General features: G+C 46.0%; 1 long non-coding RNA gene across 1 annotated transcript; it reads left to right on the top strand.

Moving 5' to 3' along the window:
* The first annotated feature begins 11,436 nt into the window (after positions 1–11,436).
* Positions 11,437–16,983, top strand: LOC110130637 (uncharacterized). Its single transcript, XR_002311916.2, has 3 exons — positions 11,437–11,566; positions 12,429–12,539; positions 14,401–16,983. It is a non-coding gene; the product is annotated as an uncharacterized lncRNA (long non-coding RNA).
* Positions 16,984–17,186: the final 203 nt, after the last annotated feature.

Here is a 17,186-nt window from a genome sequence, read left to right as displayed (position 1 = left end):
CATTAGTTCCCACTCTTGAATCTGCTCAGGTAAGCTGTGATGACTGGTATTTGTCTTTCTCTGCAATCTTGCGAGCAGTGGTTTGCCCTGTGTTTTTGGCTTTTAGAGACAAGAATTGTTGATTTTCCCAGTCTGTTCAGTTTTTAACTTGTTATCAGGATGGAGTGGGGACTTCCCTGCTCCTCATGTGTGGAACTGAAAATCCCACCTGAAGAATTTTTGTTAATATTTCCTCTACAGCAGGTCTGGCAGTGAAAAATTCTTTTTTCTTTATAAAATTCACACACACACACACACACACACACACACACACATATATATATTCACAATATTGGGCTTCCCTGGTGGCTCAGAGAGTAAAGAATCTGCTTGCAATGCAGGAGACTCAGGTTCGATCCCAGGGTCAGGAAGATACTCTGGAGAAGGATATGGCTACCCGCTCCAGTATTCTTGCCTGGAGAATTCTATGGACAGAGGAGCCTGGTGGGCTACAGTTTATGGGGTTGCAGAGTTGGATAGCACCGAAGACTTGATGCTTTTGAACTGTGTGCTGGACAAGATTCTTGAGAGTTCCTTGGACAGCAAGGAGATCAAAACAGTCAATCCTAAAGGAAATAAAATCTGAATATTCATTGGAAGGATTGATGCTGAAGCTGAAGCTCCAATACTTTGGCCACCTAATGTGAAGAGCCAACTCACTGGAAAAGACCCTGCTAGAAAAGATTGAACACAGGAGGAGAAGGGGGTGACAGAGGATGAGGTGGTTGGATGCCATCACTGACTCAATGGACGTGAGTTTGAGCAAACTCTGAGAGATAGGAAAGGACAGGAAAGCCTGGTGTGCTATAGTCCAAGGGGTCACAAAGAGGTGGACACAACTTAGCGACTGCACAAGAAGATTCACGATATATTAACTTCACATGTAAAAATTTGCTATATAGTATATACATCATACATATATATATATATATATATATATATATATAAACTTTCTATTTATCTATAGATAGGAATAGATTTTTCTCCCTGCTTATTTTTCTCAGTTTTTTCCTCCCCCCCTCAAGTGGGGGAGTGTACTCTCCCATACAGTTATTATATATAATATAATGTATTTGATTGTATACTGAACATTTTGGATGTTTTGTTTTTGAGTTTCTAGGTTTCATTATCTTCCTTTAAGGAGTATTGAAGTTGTTTTGGCAAGTGGTTAAAAAAGGTCACCTCCAAAGTCAGCTTGATCCGTTTGGGTTTATTCTGTAGTGTTGCTATGATAAGGCTAGAGTGGACTTGCTGGAGGGCTAATTTAGCTTCATTTCTAAGGCATTATCCTTAAATGGCTTCACTTACTACCCCAAATGTTCAGTGAGGGGATTTCTACTCCACATGGTCAGGTTCAAGTTGCCCAGCCCTGTGGACGCTGAGATCTGTGCTCTTTGAACATTCTTTGCCTGGGCCCCATGGAATTTCACCCTATGTCTTCAGAGCTTGTGGCTCAGCAACAGACTCGTGGGCCCTCTGTGCAGATTTCTGGAGTCTTTTCTCTGTGTAACTCCTTCTCTGCTAGTCTCACTGTAGTCTCTAGTTGCCTCTGTTTCCCCGAACTCAGATCTGCCTCTTCAACTCACTGAAACGGCCCCTTTCTACTTACATTACCCCTCCTATTTATATTACCCTGTGGCCTGGGAAACAGGGAAAACGGCTTCCAGGGCTTTAGGGCTCAATTCATTTTTCTGTCTTCTCTCAGAGATCACAGCTCCTCACTGTCTACTCTCCAATGTCTGAAATAGCTGTTTCATGTGTCTCATCCATGTTTTCATTTATTTATAGCCGTGATGGTGGGTCCTGTACAGTCCCCGACGCTCCACCCTGATTAACACAAAAGTCAAAAGTGTGGGTTTTAGCATCTAATGTACATGAGTTGAGATTCTGACCCTGCCATTTTCTTGCTGTGTCACCTTGGGCATGTTCCTCAGCTTCCCTGAGCCTGCATTTTCTCACCTGTTAAAACGATGAGCATAGTCTGCCTCTCAGAGTTACAGTGGAGATGAAATGGCATCATGTACATAAAATTCATCACATAGTGCCTGGTGTATAATATGTGTTCAGTAAATGAGAAGTATTATTATGAATCAGTACTTAGTGCAAGAGGCTATGATAGCTAAAATCCTGGAAATGAAGATCCCAGAAGACCAGTATCTCTCTGCAGTCCTCATTGGTCTTTCAAGTGATGAATTGTACTTTTAAATATTTAAGCAGCCTTGGCTTCTCTGCATTAAACGTTAATAAGTTCCTATTGAGCTCCTGTCAGCTGATTTTTACATCCCGTTGCTGACCCACTCAAAGTGTGGTGTCTTCTCAATTGGGTAAAGGGGCCTGTGGGTGACTTCCGAGGTGCCGCCAGAGCCCACCTTGACAGCCACAGTGACAGAGGATCTGTGATTGGAATCCCATTCCAGGGCAGGAGGGCTTCCACATTTTGCCCACCAGGCTCCTCACTTCAGTTTTCCGGGAAATCAGCGCCTTTCATGGTAACTCGCTTCAGATCAGAGTTAATGTGGGAACTCAATATCTGGAAGGCAGGCCCTGGAGGGTGCATTAACCCTCCCTATGCTGGGAGCTCCCATGGCAGCCTTTGCGGCAGTAGGAAATGGGGAGCAGGAAGGCAGGAACCAGGAGGGAGAAGTGCATTGAGGTGAAACCTCCAAGTAGATCCATTTACTCCTGTTTGCTCCAGGTTATCTTTAAATGAGACAAAAATATCCCCTAATCATCTTTATCTCAGTTCAGTGCTTCTAGAGAAGAGACACTTGACATTTAAAGTGGTAGGAAAAGGAAAAAAACTTCCATGTATGAGAGAAATGTATTATTCAGTGGAAAGTACAGAATGGAGAAATTTTAGGGAACTCATATTAGGATCCTCCTTAATGTCTTGAAATAAGGAACCAGCTTCAGAGAGAAGGTGCTCCTGCTGGGAAGTGTTTACAGGATCCCTGATACACATCCCTCTTGCAGTGAGAAGGAGGAGACAGGCGGTTTGCCCCCGTGTCTTCATGTCTGGCATCCCACCATTAAGCACCAAGACTGCCACGCTTCCTTATAAGCCTTTTTGCCACTTCAGCCCAGCTCTCCCTTTGTCATCCATCTCCTGCCTACAAAACAGATCCTTTTAGGCTGAAGAGATGTGCCCCTCCCCAACTCTTCCTTTCTTCTCCACCTGTGTGTCAATTTCCCACAAATAGTGAGAGTCTTGTAATGAATGAGTGATGCACAGAGGTGTCAGGCTGGCATTGAGTGAAGTGCTCAGAGAGCCATGTCATCCTGAGGTCGCATGCTGGGGGGATAACAGCACCGAGGCCAAGGAGAAAGGTCTTTGGTCCGACCCTGAGAAAGACAAGATGCTGCATCTGGAAATGCTTTATCTCAGAGCAGGTGGCAAACAGCACCCATATCAGCTGACCAGGAGCAGATAGCTCTTGGTTGGTGGCATCATTTCTGGTCTGTGTCAGAAGAATAGGTCTTAGAAACACAGTGTCAGGCAGTTTTAAATGTGTTGTTCTCTGCATCATAATTCTTTTCTTAGCAGAATGCCCTAGAAGTGGATCTACCAAATCAAAAACTTTGGATACACCTTGCCAGAATGCCTGCATTTAAACCTTGACTCTGTCATTTGTAGCCTATTTAAACATGGGGAAAAGTACTTCACTTCCCCGGGTTTCAGTTTCCTCATCTGTAAAGTGGGGATAATAATGGTATTCACCTCCTAGGATTATCATAAGAATTAAAGCTTTCCCATTATTGTTTCTTAAATTGTTATTATTGTTGTAATTAGAATGCCTTGAAAAAAACTTGTGCTTATTTACGTGCCCACAAGCATATTACAAGAGCATCTCCTGACTGCTTCAGAAATAATTATAAAGAAATCAGGAGAGCTGACTTCTTGTCCGCTTGTGACTCAATGTATGATCTTGAATGAGTTTTTCCCTTCACTCTTAGTCTGTTTTCTCACCTGTTAAAAGAGACTGTCGTCTTAGGTGACCCCTGAAGTTCCTCTCAGGCCAGTGAATTTATGAATGGTGATATCTAGAAAATAATGCACTCCTTTAAACAGGAGAAACATCTCCTTAACCATCCGAATAACTCTTTCAAATAGCTCAGCAAAACTTGTTTCATGGACAAATCAAAGGTTAACTTCATACCTGATTTATGATAACTTCCGAGGTATTTGTACTTGCAACATGTGTCCATTTGTCCATTTAATTAGCATTGATTGGAAAGCATCATGTGCTAGGTAGTATGGTAGGTTTGGGGATATACAAATTCATTCATTTATTAATTTGCTCGTTTGTTCATCCAACTAATAGATGTCTTGCACTTGCTCTGTGTCAAGCAGCACTCTAGTGACCAAGAAAACAATCATGAAAAAATACAGGCAAGGGTCTCATCTTGCTGGGACATTTCAGAAGGGGGGAGCAGCTAATTAATGAGTCAACAATAGCAGGTTGATTTCAGACAGTGATGATGTGCATGAGGAAATAAGCGCAAGAAGAGGGCCTGGGACTGTGGGTGAGTGGGGGTATATAAAAGCTCAGTGGGATGAAGTGATGCTTGAGTAGGGGCCTAGATGGAGGGAAGGACCCAGCCATGTGGAATCTGTGGCAGAGAACACCAGGCAGATATCAGTAAATGCATGGGCCTGGAGGTGGGTTTTTAAAACATTTTTATGCAGGATAATAAATTGACTAGCTCTGTAATGGGAGATGGCATTGGAGAGTAATTAAAAGAGTGTGTTATTGAGCACAGCCTTCTGGGGTTGAATCTCAGCCCACGTGTTGACTAACTGTGTTGCTCCATTTACTTCTGGCCTGTACTGTTTCTGTGGAAAAGTCTGCTGTTCTTATCATCCTTATTCCTGTGTATTGTGTCTTTTTCTTTGGCTGCTGTTTAGATGTTTTCTTTATCACTGATTTTAAATAATTGGATTATAATGTGACTTGGGATAGTTTTCTTCGTGCTTTTTGTGCTTCACTTTGTTGTGATTCTTGAATTTATGCATTTGTGGATTTTTAAAAATCCAATTTGGAAAAAATTGCTCAATATTTATTCAGATATTTTTTTCACAATCATCCCTTTTGGGGGACTCTACTGAGGCTGTTTGGGCTTCCCTGGTGGCTCAGTGGTAGAGAATCCACCTGCCAATGCAGGAGACATGGTTTCAATCCCTGGATTAAGAAGATCCTCTGGAGAAGGAAATGGGAACTTACTCCAGTATTCTTGCCTGGGAAATCCCATATACAGAGGAGCCTGGTGGGCTACAGTCCTTGGGGTTATAAAAGAGTTGGACTGAGTTAGCAACTAAACCATCACCACCAGCAACTTTATTTCGGCATTGAAAAATATCTTGTATGGAATAAGTTTCCCTCTGACTTCTTGAATTATGGAACAAAATTAGAAACTCAGCTTTAATATCTCTACTAATTCTATCCATGATGTCATTTCTGGACCTGTTTCTAACGAATGATTTTTCTTCTCTTTATGGTTTATGTGATTCTGCTTTTTTGTGTACTTGGTAATTTTTATTTGGCCATTTGGCTGTTGCAAATTTTGCTTTGTTGAGTGCTAGACATTTTTTCCTATTCTTTTAAATGTTTTTGATCTTTGTTCTTGGTTGCAGTCAAATTGCTTGAAAATACTTTGATTTTGTGAGACTTGCTTTATTTATTTATTTGGCCAGGACCAGATCAACCTTCAACCCAGGGCTAATTTACCTCAACTGCTATGTAATATCCTCAGAATACTCAGCCTCATTCCTCTGTGTTTCATGAAGTTTTATGACTTCAGTTGGCTAGAACTGGTCCAGTTGCTACCAGTTGCTTCCCATTGTTTTTCTTCAACTCCAGTCTTGGATAGTTTACTCACATGCATGTGCTGATCAGCTAAAACCTCAAGGGGACACCTGAAGTTCTCTGTCTCTCTCTTTCTCTGTAGTTCTCTCCTCTCTTTCCTGTAAATACTAGCCCTCTCAACCTATAGAATTCTCAACTGTCTCCTCTGCCCAGGGAGACTTCTGGGCTCTGCTTGAGTCCCCTTTCCTATGCTGGGCCTGGAGACACTCTCCAGACAGTTAGCCAGGGAATCTGTAGTGCTCACCTCCTTTGTTTTCCTTATTTCAAAAATCGCTTTCCTGTGCTGCCTATTCTCCATATCTGTAAGCTGTCATATCATGTATTTTACCTGAATTACAAGGTATTTAAGATAGGCAGGTAAGTTTAGTCCCTGTTACTCCATTGTAATGGGAAGTGGAAGTCTTCTGGATTTACCTTGAAAGTAGCAGTGACCATTTTGAGAGTTAACATTTATTGAGTATTTAACTTGTATGCACAAGCCTTTGTCTGTGTGGATCACCACAAACCGTGGAAAATTCTTAAAGAGATGGGAATACCAGATCACCTGACCTGTCTCTTAAGAAATCTGTATGCAGGTCAGGAAGCAACAATTAGAACTGGGCATGGAACAACAGACTGGTTCCAAATAGGGAAAGGACAATACAAGGCTGCATGTTGTCACCCTGCTTATTTAACTTACATGTAGAGTACATCATGAGAAATGCTAGGTTGGATGAAGCACAAGCTGGAATCAAGATTGCCGGGAAAAATATCAATAATCTCAGATATGCAGATGACACCACCCTTATGGCAGAAAGTGAAGAAGAATTAAAGAGCCTCTTGATGAAAGTGAAAGAGGAGAGTGAAAAAGTTGGCTTAAAACTCAACGTTCATGGCATCTGGTCCCATCACTTCATGACAAATAGATGGGGAAAGAGTGGAAACAGTGACTGACTTAATTTTTTTGGGCTCCAAAATCACTGCAGATGGTGACAGCAGCCATGAAATTAAAAGACACTTACTCCTTGGAAGAAAAATTATGACCAACCTAGACAGCATGCTAAAAAGCAGGAACATTACTTTGCCAACAAAGGTCCATCTAGTCAAGGCTATGGTTTTTCCAGTGGTCATATAGATGTGAGAGTTGGACTATATAAAAAGCTGAGCACCAAAGAATTGATGCTTTTGGACTGTGGTGTTGGAGAAAACTCCTGAGAGTCCCTTGGACTGCAAGGGGATCCAACCAGTCAATCCTAAAGGAAATCAATCCTGAATATTCATTGGAAGGACTGATATTGAAGCTGAAACTCCAATACTTTGGCCACGTGATGCGAAGAACTGAGTCATCGGAAAAGACCCTGATGCTGGGAAAGATTGAAGGCGGGAGGAGAAGGGGACAACAGAGGATGAGATGGTTGGATCGCATCACTGACTCAATGGACATTAGCTTGGATAAACTCTGGGAGTTGGTGATAGATAGGGAGGCCTGGCATGCTGCAGTCCATGGGGTCGCAGAGAGTTGGACACGACTGAGTGACTGAATTGAACTGAACTAACCATGGACAAAAATGTCTCACATTCTTTATTTCTCCACCGTGATTCCAGGAGGCATTCAGTGGTTCTCTGCTGCATATTTCTGCCTGAGGACACTCTTGATTTTCTTCCACTATTCAGCAGTACCCTTATTCTTCCTGTTTGTCCCTTTCCCAGTCTCTGTGTTCTTGGAGGGACTTGTAACTGACCACAACACTAAGTGTATAAGCCAGAAGTGACTATCATCCCAATGACCATAGTAATTGGTATAGAAGTAGGCACATGGATCATATCTGGCCAATAAGAATTTCTCCCTAGGGTTTGGCAAAGGATTATGGGCAGGGAAAGGACTCCCTTTGTCCTGGGATCACTGGCTGGGTTTATGTAAGCCTGGAGCTATCTTTGCCATACTTGATGCTCCCCCCACTCACACCCTACTATGTAGAATTTAGAAGAGGCCCATCTGCAGTGGGTGAGGATGAGCTGGATTTCTGTTGTTTATAGCTGAAGATTCCCAGCTAAAATGGACCACTGTGTAATGTACTTATTTCACAGACCAAACATTAGGGAAACTAATGTTTAGAGAGTTTAAGTAACCAGTCCAACATCACTCAGGAAATGGCAAAGCTGGGATTCTTATGTAGGTCTATGTGACTTAAGAGCTCTGCCCTTTATGGCTCACTTTACTGCTTCTGAGTGTGTGTTGGAGGGTGTTGATACTGAGAATGACAGGATCAAATGTCAAAGGCAGAGTGGAGGGTAAACAGGAAAGAATCAGCCCAAAATAGGAAGACCAGAATATGGCTGGACTGTCTTCAAAGGAGATGACGAGGCCAGAGGAGGAGTGAGGAGCCCTGAAGTCTCTTTTTGTGCCTGGAGCATAGTATCCTGGCTTGTGGGAGCTGATGGGGAAAATCTGGGGAGGAATTCCAGGGAGTTTGCTAAGGGGAGTCCATGTCAGAGCCGGTGAGCTGCGGAGGTGGGGTCTTTCTAAGGCCTTCGTGCCTTGGGCTGCTTGACTGTTGGTCGACTCTGGTTGTGCTTTCTTTGGTTTGTGTCTGATTTTCGCCTCACTGCCTGTGCAACAGAATCAATTAATGGAAGCTCTTTCCCTGTTTTATTCCCTCAAGCTCTGTAATTGCAGAGTTTTCTAAGCTGAAGACATACCATTAACAAAGTTATGGAGACATTCCATCACTGCTAACACCTCAGGCAATTGGTTCTCAGTTTCCCCATCTTTATCTTGGAAATTGTGGCCCTTCTCATCTTCCTTTATGTTTCAGAAACTTTTTGCTTTGTTTTTATCTGTATCTGTGCTGGGGTTAAAATTATCTTTCCTTGAGTTACAATTTATTGAGGTCTTTGGTCAGTTGTTTCCTCTCTCTGGGCCTCTGTGTTCTCATCTATAAGATGGTCACAGCTGGAAGCTGGTTATTCTTTAAGGGACCAATCTGGTTGCTGGTTCTGATCCCAGAGTTGAAGGCATATGAACCCTGAACAGTCCCAAAGGTCCTGCCTCTGCCCTATGGTCACATCCATGACCTCTTGCTGCTGTGCCCAACTCTTTCCATAGTGCCAGTCTCTGCCTGGGCCAAGGGGCTCCTTGGAGCTAGGTCACCCGGGCTTCAATGCTCTGCTCACAACCAGAGCTTCTTCTTCTTGACATATGTGGGCTCCCAGTGGGAAAATCCCTCAGCCCCATCTAATGGTACTTTTTAGAACACAGTGACCAACAGGGGGACCACATGTTTCTTCCCAAACCTTTCCCAGCACACTAACTGTTCTCAGCATTTTTAGCCACTTGACTTGCTTCAGTGGCAAGCCTGTTTCCTCTTCTTTCCCCCAAATGTAGGTCTCATTTCGGGGAGCTAATTGTCTTTCTTACCATGGGCCTCAGTCAGAGTAAACTGATTATAGACTTCAGAGAACTCCAAAGAATTCACCAGGGCTGAGAGAGAGTATCCATGGAAGGAGCCTCTTGGAAGGGGGCCCCCTTTGCAAAATTGGGCCCCCCTTGGCAAAGCTGGGCTTCCAGACATTAATGAAGAATATCTGCTTGCAGATATTCTTTGCCCTGGATGGCAAAGAAGTCCACTGGGTTGTTCACCACAGTTTCCAAGCAAGAAGGAAAAACCCTCTGGGGTTCAGGTCAGCTAAGGTTGCTGGGCAGGCACAAAAGGGTGTCCTATGTGTTTGAGATCCTGGGGACTGGATTGCATGGTGTCTGTGTTGAGGAGGCAAAAACTCATCCTCACGATAATAGGCACATGTTCTGGATCTGCATTTGTGTTTTCTGACCATAATTTCTCTTCTGTCATCATCATCTATGAACTTCAGAATGCTTTATTCACCATCATACATTCCTTACAGCACTGCTTCTGATCAGGGAACTCACGACATAGCAAGGGGAACATAACCGTCAGCTCATGTCCAGGGAGTTAACTGGTCTTACCACACACTTGGAAGTGGCTCAGTTCAGTTTAGTGGCTCAGTTGTGTCCAACCTTTGTGACCCCATGGATGGCAGCATGCCAGGCCTCCCTGACCATCACCAACTCCTGGAGCTTGCTCAAACTCAAGTCCGTTGAGTTGGTGATGTTATCCAGCCATCTCATCTGCTGTCATCCCCTTTTTCTCTGGCCTTCAATCTTTCTCAGCATCAGAGTCTTTTCCAATGAGTCAGTTCTTCGCATCAGGTGGCCAAAGTATTAGAGTCTCAGCTTCAGCATCAGTCCTTCCAATGAATACTCAGGACTGATTTCCTTTAGGATTGACTGGTTGGATCTCCTTGCAGTCCAAGGGACTCTCAAGGGTCTTCTCCAACACCACAGTTCAAAAGCATCAATTCTTCTTTATAGTCAACTCTCACATCCATATGACTACTGGAAAAATCATAGCTTTGACTAGACAGACCTTTGTTAACAAAGTAATGTCCCTACTTTTTAGCATGCTGTTTAGGTTTGTCATAGCTTTTCTTCCAAGGAGCAAGTGTCTTTTAATTTCATGGCTGCAGTCACCATCTGCAGCGATTTTGGAGCTCAAGAAAAGAAAATCTGTCACTGTTTCCATTGTTTCCCCATCTATTTGCCATGAAGTGATGGGACCAGATTCTATGATCTTAGTTTTCTGAATGTTGAGTTTTAAGCCAACTTTTTCACTCTCCTCTTTCACTTTTATCAAGAGGCTCTTTAGTTCTTCTTCATTTTCTGCCATAACGGTGGTGTCATCTGCATATCTGAGGTTATTGATATTTCTCCTGGCAATCTTGATTCTAGCTTGTTCTTTGTCCAGCCTGGAATTTCTCATGATGTACTTGGAAGTGGCTGGCCTAATTGAAAGGTGGAATGGCTACTGAAGACTCTGTTGTGGAGCCAATCAGAAGAAAAATGCCCTGAAAATGTGGGTTCTCTTTAAGGATGCAGAGTATGCTTTGAATCCAGGATCATTATAAGGTGCTGGCTTCCTTGAAACCAGGGTACCTAGGTTCAGGGGACAAGGGGTGGAGGTGGGACTGGCTTCTATCACTGCTTCACCTAGTAAGTCACTCACAGAGATTTTTGCTCCCTGTCCTGGAAACTCTGAGCTCTTCTGGTTTGAGGAGCTTAGTCTACAGGTGAGACAAAGGTGAACAAAGAACAAGATGGTTCTGAATCAGAAGATGAGACTTCAGGGACTTCCGTGGTAATCCAGTGTTTAAGGGTTCGTCTTCCAGTGCAGGGGTGTGTGTTTGATCCCTGGTCAGGGAGCTAAGAACTCATATGCCTTTCTCAGCCAAAAAACCGAAACCTAAAACATAATCAGTGTTGAAACAAGTTCAATGAAAGGTTTTAAAATGGTCCACGTCAAAAATATCTTTAAAAAAAAGAAGATGAGATCACACGTGGCCATTTTGGACTCCTGTGCACTGAACTTATAGGCCAAGAGAAGCTTGACCTAACGATCCGGGGGCTTTATTTATTCTCGTTGCCAAGGGGACTTGGGTGACTACTACATAATGGAGGCAAAGAGGACTGCGTCTGGAACCCAAGGGATTCTCTGCATTACCTCTCAGTACTTCCATGCTCCATAGTGAAGCTTAATGGAAAATCAAAAAGGGTGAGATAAGTGAAGACTCAGATCCTTCAGAGATTAATGTTTGGGACACACTACCAGGTAACAAGTTCTGATCACCAGAGATTTTGACTGAGGGTAATGGAAATATGATGTGAAGTGAAGTGAAAGTCGCTCAGTCATGTCTGACTCTTTGTGAGCCCATGGACTATATATAGTCCCTGGAATTCTCCAGGCCAGAATACTGGAGTGGGTAGCCTTTCCCTTCTCCAGGGGATCTTCCCAACCCGGGATCTAACCCATGTCTCCCGCATTGCAGGTGGATTCTTTATCATCTGAATCACAAGGGAATCCTCCCTGTCTGTTTTATTCCTGTGTTTATTTGTATATACCAAGCCTTTTCTTCCTTGCTTCCCTTCTTCCCATTTTTATTTTATATATGACTTGCTCAAGGTTAATTTTACCACTTAGTCTTTAGTTATGTTCAGTGAAACCATAACTAAATTTCAGCAGCAATTACTATATTCAGTGATGTTACACAGTGACTGTTGGGACTGTGTATCTTCCCAATGTGAGGAAGGATGAGCATTTTTTCACTTCCCAAAACATAGCTGTATTTTGTCAAGTAAGAACAGAGAGTAGTTTGTTGTATACAGAGTCCTAATGTGTGCAGAAGAATACAGAAGCTGGTGGGCTGTACCACCAGCTTATACCTGTACCACCAGCTTATAACTGTACCACCAGCTTATAACTGTACCACCAGCTATCAATCTGTTGCCTCTTACTTCAAAACTCACCCTTTAGTACCTGGTCTGCAGTGGTGAAATGGACTCTTGAAACATTTATTCTTTCCAGTGAGCACAATGCTCAGGTTTATCATTAGAGGGCACTGGAAATACATCACAGGAGGAAAGGGCCTTCTCTTCCTGATTCTGGCTTCTGTGTTCTTGCTCCCGCTATACAGGCCAACGCTGCTGCTTTTATGTACACATAGCCCCAGGCCCGGGTGGAGAGGACATGCCACCAGGCGGCTGGCAGGTCCCTGCAAGGAATGATCCCATACCAGGGAGCTGGTGTAAGTCTCTGTTGTTGGTAGATTAGTTTCTTAGTAACGGCATTGGCAAGATCAGTCTTGATAAGGGGAGATCCATGGTGTTGAGCCCACGCATAACTTCTATTCCCATCACCATGGCCCCTGTTTACAAGTCCATTGCTGTTTTAAGGCAGTTCATTATGGGGTAGTTTGTTATGCAGCCAAAACTAACCTATATATGTTGGAAGGAGCCATGTTACGGATTAGCTTCTGTGCTGGGCTAGGAACTCTGGGCTTTACAACACTGTTTTAGTGCAGGTCTGAAGCCTGATGCCCAGGGTTCAAATCTCAGCTCTGTCACTCAGCAACTATAGGACATCGAACAAGTTACTTAATGTTTCTCACCCCAGTTTCTTCTTTTGCTAACTGTGGACAACAATAAAATCTCTGCCTCAAGGGCTAGATTAAATGAGTAAACGTATTTAAAAATCATAGACTAGTGCCCAGCCCTTCCCAAGTGTCAGGGAATGCTGGCCACTTTTGTCAGCCTCATGTTGGGGGACCCCACTTGCTGTCTTTGCTGACCTTGGGGTCATCATCTGACTCACATCCCCAGGGCTGGCGAGGTGTTTGTGATTTTAGCCCCGTGATGTATGCCCCTGCCGGGCCAGGCCCTGGGTCTAACCAAAACCCTGGCCGTGGCCCACTGAGGCCCGTCAAGCTGAACCACAGTGGTACTGCTCCTTTCTTGTATACAGCCGAGATGGTCTATGTTTTAACACAAGCATTCACAGCTCTCACAGGGCTCCAGGGAGAATATGATTCCATATGCACCGGAGCCATTTTGCCAGTTGTTTCTCTAAACACCTGGAACCTTTGGGTACTGACTGCATTTAAAATGATGTTGGAGAAATTAGAGATGACACCAGTGTTTATACGACAGTTTGGCTTTATGAGAGGTTAGCAAAGCGTCGAGCCAACTCCAGTGCGGGGGCCTCCTGGTCTGCTCTGAATCAGGGGCAAGGAGACCCTTTGGTTTTGCCTCCTCCCTCCACCCCCAGCTCAGAGCAGGGGGACCCCGGGGATTGTGGGCCTGAGGGTGGACTCCCCGGGGGACCTAAGAAAGTGGGGAGTCAGCGTCCCTGGGGAGTTCCAGGTGACGTAGGAATCAGGGCAGTGTGACATCCTCTTTCATCCTTATAATGAAACTAAGAAGAAAAGTGTATTACTTTTGTCACTTTAGGGATGCAGGAACTGAGGCTTAGAGAAGTGAGACAACTTGTCTAGGGGTCATGGGGCCAGGAGAAGTTCACTGCAGCAGCTCGGACCTGGGTCACCTCGGAGCAGGCACTCTCCATATGGTCTCATTTCACCTTCCCTGATCCTAGGGCATTGCTGTTGCCTCTGATGCTCCACAGGTGGGGAAACAGCCCTTGGGAAGGACCTGGAATTTTATCCCATGGCTTTCTGACCCTAGTGATCCTGTAACTGATGCCCTTGCATTTGTATTGAGTTACTGGTGTCCATGGCCAGACCTGTTGTGACAACAAAAAGGAAGTCTCTGCCCTTGATGGTGCAGGGAAGCCTTGGGCACAGGGGCTCCAGAGCACCTGTAGAAGCCCCCTCTATTCTGAACTGAAGGCCTGGGAGGCTCAGCTGGGACCTGGCCCAGGTGGTGAGAGAGGGCTCATCAGGGGCTTGAGGGGGGAGGTGTTTGGACAGTCCTACCTGGGGGCCGCTCCCTGGGGCTCCTTAGGCATGCAATGTCCTGAGGAGTCAAGTCTCCTGATGACGACCCCACCAGCAACAGAGTGACCACGGTCATGGCCATCTCAGTCAACACTCACAGGACGGGACTTGGCGCGGAGCAGAGTCACGCTTCTCTCATCTTTCCTGTTCGCAGGGCCCATCTGGAAAACGATGGAATTTGCACTGCTGCCTGCAAGAGGACTTCTGGCCAGGGGCTCTGGCTCCCCGGCCCCACCCAGAAACTCCCCAAATTGGTCCACATACAACCGACCTGTGCAGCATAGGCTGGAGGTGTGGGTGGAGGGGCAGAGGGAAAACCGTGGAGAAGTGTGGTTGGGTGTGGACTCTCAGGGGCCCCTCTGGCCTGGGTGTCTCCACTCTCTGGGGTAGTTTCACTCTGCTGGTCACGTCAGCATCCCAGACACAGGCAAGAGGGGCAGGCAGGCTCCTGGAGGCCGACTCAGGGCCATTTGAGCAGAGAATTCCGGGGTTCCCAGGTGACACAGTGGCAAAGACTCTGCCTGCCAGTGCAGGAGATACTGGAGACACAGGTTTGATCCCTGGGTCAGGAAGATCCCCTACAGTAGGAAATGGTGACCAGCTCCAGGATTCTTGCCTGGAACATTCCATGAACAGAAGGAGCCCAGTGAGCTACAGTCCAAGGGGCCACAAAGAATCAGACATGACTGAGTGACTAAACACACACAGAGTGAGGTTAAAGGGGGGTGGGGGTGGGGTTTGGGAGGCAGTGGTGTGTCCCCTAAAGCACAGATGCCTCTCCTGAGCTGAATTAAGGGTGTGTGTGAGCTCAGTCACTTCAGTTGTGTCTGACTCTGCGACCCCATGGACTGTAGCCTGCTAGGCTCCTCTGTCCATTGGACTTTTCAGGCAAGAATACTGGAGTGGGTTGCGTGCCCTTCTCAGGGTTATCTTCTATACTCAGGGATCGAACCCATGTCTCCTGTGTCTCCTGGATTGCCGGCAGATTCTTTACAACTGAGCCACCAGGAAAGCCTGGTTTAAGGGTGTTTGTCATCTCCCTTCCCCAGGTCCTGTCCTAAGCTTGCAGACCTAAAGAAGCCCACCCTGGTGGGCATCCCCTGCCAGAGCTGCCCAGCCTCCACCCTCACCTCCTTCAGCTGAGCCCCGTCCACTCCCCCTAGTGAGCCCACCTCCACTACCCAGCCCGGGTCTGCCCAGCCCAGCGTGCCCATCCACGTGGCTCTGCTCGGATGGAGCTTGATCAAATCCTCTTAAAATGAGTTTTCCCTGTGTGTCAGCCCCTCATCTCTCACTATACCAGTTCCTGAGCATTTAATAGGAGTGAAAAGATAGGAGAAAAATGCCCAGACATACATTAATTGAGATCAGTGCTGAGACTCTGAGAGGTCCAGAGGTTAAAGATGCAACTGCTGCTGCTCCTGCTGCTGTGAATGGTGCTATAATACTATAAATAATATTTATAATACTATAAATACTGCCTGATGAGGAGTCTCCATTATCCTGGAAGTGTCTCTGTGAAGAGGGAGGGGTGTCATCCCCCACTTCCTCTGGCCTCCTGACGGTTGGGCTGCAGGACAATCTCTGACCGTTGTCCACCCTGAGATCACAGGGATTCCACACAAACCAACCTGTACTGCCATGCGGAGTCTGCAGCTGGGTGCAATTCAGTTCAGCCAGAGTAAATCGATTTTTCCATCTTTCCTGCTGTAAGAGGACAAATAGGGTGGCAGTGACACATGCTGAGAGCCTCCTGTGGTCCAGCTCTCCACCTGGAGTGTCTCTCAGCATAGTTACAGTCACCTGGCAAGGGAGGAGGTGGAACACAGGGGGCTGCTCACTCATGCCTGGAATTGTCCACTGTTTATTGGGCATTTCCAAGCTTGGGACACATCCTGGGTGTGGGGAATGTGACCGTGACCCGGAAGCAGTCAGTCCTTGCACTTAGAAGCCAAAAGGAGGAGCTCATGATGGCAAGAGGGAACACAGGATGGGGGGCTTCCAGGCAGGATGTGGAAGGTGTACTGAACTGAGGTTGCAGATGCAGAGTTGTTAGCCAGGTGAAGAAGATTTGGAAGAGTGTTCCAGGCAGAGGGAACAGCAATGCAAAGGCCTGGAAGCTAGAGAGGATCAAAAGAGCCCAGAGTACAGAAGGCAGGTTGGAGGGGACCTTTCCCAAGTTCACACAGCTGGAAAAGGGCAAAGCCAGGATCCTAACCCAGGCTGAGCTGCTGCAAGCATGGGGCTTGCCATCATCTACCTGAGTGGACGGGTCAGCCTTCACAGCAGCTAAGAAAAGAGGTGACTCTTGAAGCCCAGGGCCCCGGAGGCAGTCAGGAAGCCCCATTCCTGGCTCTTCCCTTTAACGAACCCCAGAACCTAGTGTTGCCTCTGCAAGGTCCATCTTTGTAACTGTCTTTGTAGGCATTCCGAGGTCTCCACACGTACCACCCCACGCCCAGGGCAGGCAGGGCCCGGGAGCCCCTGCGCCTGGGAGCCCTGATGCACCCTCTTCCCAGAGCCACACTGGTCTCTCAAGGACCACACCCCGTCTGCCGGATCTGAGGACTGCTCCTGAGGGTCTGAGACCTCACGGGCAGGGCGGTCGGAATTCACAATGAAGTGGTGCTGACATCAGCGCTGGGCATGACCATGGAGATAAAGGAGAATTCTCCAGGGACCCAGTGGGTGGTTTATACCAAAGGGAATCACTTCCAGGTTTTTAGGGTAGCTGATGTTCTGCTTAATCCCAGATAGCAGTCTTTGGGAGGTGTGGGTTTGAATCCCAGCTCTGGCATTAGGCAACCTAGGTCATATTCTGTGCCTCAGTATCCCCATCTGTAAAAGGGGATAATAAGCTTGCTTTCCCACCTGGTTGTTGGGACTATTGATGGGATAATCCGTTTAAAGGTCTGAGGACAGCACCTGGCATAGAACTCT

The sequence above is a fragment of the Odocoileus virginianus genome, chromosome 30 (genome assembly GCF_023699985.2).
Source record: "Odocoileus virginianus isolate 20LAN1187 ecotype Illinois chromosome 30, Ovbor_1.2, whole genome shotgun sequence".
NCBI classification, from domain to species: domain Eukaryota; kingdom Metazoa; phylum Chordata; class Mammalia; order Artiodactyla; family Cervidae; genus Odocoileus; species Odocoileus virginianus.
Note: the sequence above shows the minus strand (reverse complement) of the source record. Positions and strands in the feature narration are given on the sequence as shown.